This window comes from Lactuca virosa, chromosome 6 (assembly GCF_052849685.1).
Source record: "Lactuca virosa cultivar CGN04683 chromosome 6, Lactuca_virosa_CGN04683_v6, whole genome shotgun sequence".
Classification (NCBI taxonomy): Eukaryota; Viridiplantae; Streptophyta; class Magnoliopsida; order Asterales; family Asteraceae; genus Lactuca; species Lactuca virosa.
In genome coordinates this window covers 117,692,226-117,697,090 of record NC_136431.1, presented here as the reverse complement: position 1 = coordinate 117,697,090, position 4,865 = coordinate 117,692,226, and positions in this window count along the sequence as shown.

Genomic DNA, 4,865 nt, shown 5'->3' with positions numbered 1-4,865 from the left:
TCTTTCTTTTCAAAAACATAAAATACCAAAATGATTTTTGTTATTTTGTACTTTGTTTTTTTTTCTTAGTGCAGATTTCACAAAAGTTTTACAAGGGTCATGTTTGCGTTTCTAGGGGAAGGTAAAATTTCGACAACTTTGTACTGGTTAGAATGTCCCTAGAAGCATGTTGCAGCATGTCGACTCAAGCCTCCATTGACTCAATGTGTGTTTTCGAAAGCCTTAATGGAATTTTTCATTACGAAAATTTCTTCCCAATCAGGCTTGCATTCACATTAGTCTCCTGAGCTACCTAACTTTTCTCAAATGAGTTAAGAGTTTTCTGTTTGGTCCAAGCATAACAGAGGTACAATTGATTTCGTGAAACAATCTTTTTCATCACAAAACTTCTAACACATTTCACACACAGTGACGTATGTCCAAGAGGTCATTGAACAAACCAATCATGACTTAGACATATCAAAATTATGTGTTAATGATCTAACATCATGAGACCGTGATGAAAGTGAAACTGAAATAATCGAACTCATTTAAGGAATTGACGAGGAACAATGTTCCAGATTTTCACGAAACATTTGTTTCAGTACCAAATTTCGAAACTCCAAATCATATTCAATTATTTTGAGTGATCTTGATCAAATATTCGAAACCCACGATATTTGTTACCCAACAGGATCCAGATAACAATTTTTTTTCTTGAATATGATTTCCGGGTGATTTTCATTTGCAATTCATAGTCACTTCATATATTTTTCCAAAGCATACTTGTCCCTGACTACACTGGTCATACCGGTAAATTTATGTTACAATTACTCACCTTATGTTTAGGTTGATATGTAACAAAATTTTTTAGCCACCCACGAAGTCTTGAAAAAGAAGCCCTTCGATACTTCTCTACAAGTATTCGATTGAAATTCACGGGAACATACACAAGCAGTTGATTATCTCTCTTGATAATTAACGAGGCAACCTTTGCCCGGGGTTTAACTGCATTTGTGTCGAAATTTTATTTTTCGACATCACAGATCCCAAATTTTCGTTAGTTTGCTTCTTATCTTATTTTCTTGGCACACTGCACTCACGAAATCCTTGAGGTTCTGAGTATTACCAACTCAGGCTGATGATTTCGAAAGTCTGGCAAATGACTTCGTCTTTAATCCCAAAGATGAAAGAGCCTTACCTCCACGTCGAAGGTTTTCGATCTTATCCACTTGGTACTAATGAACAGTCTGATGTGATGGTTTGGCAACGTGGCTCGACTTTCAAGGAACTTTATCTGACATGGCGCGTTTAACGGCTAGTGGTGCGACTTTTAAGGACATACGTGGTTTTTTCTTTCCAGAAAACGTTTGAAATTCAATAGGGGTTACATATAAAAGGAAATTCTACTCTCCTTTTATCATTACGCGTTCAAAATCACAGACGATCAAAAAGCCCTAAAATTCTCTGATCTTCAAGATTTTCTCAAACCCTAATCAATGGCGGCTGATCCAACCTCCACTACTGAAGAAGTTGCATCTCAACCACTGATGAAGATTCAAAGCACCAACTATCAGGTTGAAGGAGATGTATCACTGTATCCAGAAGAGCTCAAAATGCTGATTGTTGCTCTTAAAAATTCTCGTCTTGCAACTGCAATGTTTAATGCTTTTGAAGTTCCGATGTCATGGTTGTCAATGGATGGTTCTACTGCTTCTTACAGCAAAGCCACTGATCTTATCACATTCAATCTGGTGAATGAGAAGCGCATTCGTCTCTCGAAGAAGCTGTTTACTCAAATCTTGGTAATTCCAAATTCCCCTCCAATCTTTAAACCTAATGCTGATCAAGTCATGTTCATCTTTAACGATATGGGTCATCAGCCACCGCTCGTTAAGATCAGTGATTTCAAGAAATCTGGTCTTCCTTGCATATGGAATTTTCTGTTTGGAATATACCTTCGTTGCTTAACTGGGCGAAGTGTAGGGCTTGATAAGGGGAGAATGGAAGTTTATGCTATGGTAGCAGGGATATATTATGAACTCAATGTTGATTATGCAACTCAGATTTGGAAAGAGTTTATCAAGGGCTTGGAGAACACGAATGTGGTTAAAGGAATTTCGTGTGCACGTTACTGGAGTCTGATTCTTCAGTATGTATATGATAAGGAAGGTATTCAAGTTCCTGCTGATGAGGCTAAGGCAGAATTCGCAAAGTATCACTTTCCAAATACTGTTGCAGATAATTCAGAAGAATTCCCAAATGTTGCTAGAATTCCTGATGGGATGTTAAAGAAGGTTGATCCCACAAATTCTGTGTTGATAGCTTATTTGCAACATGTTAATCCTTCAATCGAAACTGGCGTTTTGCTGAAAACCAGTGATGAAGGTTCATCCAAAAAGAAGAAAAAGTCGAAGAAAGTTTCTGAAGAGGTTGTAGTTCAAGAAAGTCCAAAGAAACAACCTAAAACCAAGTCTCCTAAGAAGATTGTAGTTGAAACTGAGAAGCCTACGAAGGAAGTTGTTCCTGATTCTTCGACAGAAGTTATCCCTTCGAAATCAGGAGTGTTCAAAAGATTAAGGAATTTCTCTTATCAGAAACGTGCTTCATCAACAAATTAGTCTCCTAATATTCACAAACCTCGGCTAAACAGAAAAGGAGTGAAAGTTCGTGAAATTCATGTACCTGTTTCCCCATCCTCCAAGAAGCGAAGAGCTGAGGATGTGGCGAAACATATCAACAAGAAGAGGAAGAAGCGAAAGATGATAGTTAAAGATGCGTCCACAGAAGAAGAGATTGTTCCAAAATCTCTTTTGGGTTCGAATTCCCCAATTGTCTCACAACCACTTATCATCTAAACTGTTTCATTACCAATTACAACAGTTCCACTTGAAGTTTTTGTCACCAAACCAATTCGTGAGGAAGTTCCAATTACTCCCATTGTTGCAAACGTATCTGATACGGATGCACATGTTGTGGTGACTGTTCCTCAATCTTCTCAAGGTATTCCTGAACCTATTTACAGTACCTTTGTTTCATTTCCACCATTTATTACACCTGTTTCCACTACAAATCATTCACCAACTTTCGACCAAGTTTTAAACCAACCCTTCACTACACTCTTTCCATCACAATCCACTGATCCACCAAAACCAGCTTCCGATGATGAAACAGATGGAGGAGGTTTCGGAGGAACATTTGAAGATTTGGCATTTGATTCTGAAGAGGAGAACATACCTGATCATATGCTCATGTCAGGGAAGCAGTTCAAGATTCTCAATCGCAAACTCAATTCTATTCTTCAATCACAAGCTGATTCTGGTGCAAAGAATTCAGTTTTGGGAATAGAATTTGATGTCATGTTAAAAGCTATGGAGCTTTGTATGAAGAACCAATTTGATGATATGGATAAAAATAACAAATTGAGGGTCAAAGCTCAGACGGATTCATTTAATTCTGCAATTCAAGATCTTCGTTTGACAACAAAAGAACGACATGTTCTTTTTGTTAAAGATGTTAAGACAGTTCGTGAATATGTGAATCGAAAATTGGAGGAGCTGAATGTTGAAGTCTCCAAAGAACTGAATGACCTGAATACTAATTATTCGACACTCCAGTCGAATGTTGACACTATTGCAGCAGCTGTCCGAACAGTTGTTGGATGGTATCAAGCTTTAACTCCAAAGTTTGATGCAAAGGATAAAGCTGATGCTCAGCATTTCGAAAAGATGGGAGTTCTTCTTGGGGAATTAAAAGAGTTAGTGTCGAAGCCAGCTCCTACTTCATTTTTAACTCCTGAGTTTTTAACTCAGAAATTACATTCTTTGGATCAAGCCATTCAGAAGGTTGTGGCTCCTATTTCGAAGTTTGCTCATATGTTACCAACTGGTGCCCCATCTGTTGTAACAGGGGTGCAAGGGGGAGAAAAGAAAACTCAAGAAAGCAAACCTTCGAAAGTTATAAAAGTGGTGGAAAAGCCAAAAAAGATTGTTACTATTGAGAAGATTGTTACTACTACTGGTGAAGTAACGAAAGCTGTATCTTCTCAAGTCACAGTTTCTATGGTTCCAAAGACGAATACAACTGAGGCCATTAAGACAACAACAAGACCCATTCTGAAGGGGATTGTTTTTAATTTGACTACTGGAGGAGGAAGTTCAAGTTCTTCTAAACCAAAACCTTCTGAAGGTGATGGAAAAGGGAAGGAGATTGTGATTGAAAAATCGAAAGAAGAGAAGAAGGCTGAGATAGAAGCTGAAATGGAGAAACAAAGACATATTCAAAGCATTTTGAGGCTTCATGAGAATGATCCACCTGGTATGGAGAAGGGAGATCCAAAGAAGTTACATAGTTACAAAAACATTGAAGCCAGAGTATCATACAATCAAATGTATGCATTCGAGAAGAAACCACGAAGGAGTTATTCTATCGAAAATTGGGATATGAATCAACTCGACTTTCCTGTTAACGAAATGATGTTTATCACTGCTCAGTATAAATTGATAGAGAAGTTCAAGAATGAAGATGACTTTCTTCATATGAAACTTAGGTTTCATGATGTTTTGGGAAAGGATCAAGAAGAAGTGTGGTCACTCATCAAGATCAAAAGGGTGTTGAGTATCACGAAAGATGTAATGTTTGAGAACATGATACGGAACTTTCGTTATCATATTGTTAGAGCAAACAATATCTCATATGAGTTCACAATAGCAGACTTCCCACTCATGAACTTGAATGATCTTATTCAAGTTGCTTTAATTCTGAAAGACATGAATGCTTCTCAACTTCAAGGAATTGATAAGGAAATTTTGAGACTAGGTCTTGGTCATATCAAAATTTTCATAGACAATTATTATGATTGTCTAGCCTTGACAGATGTTGAATTG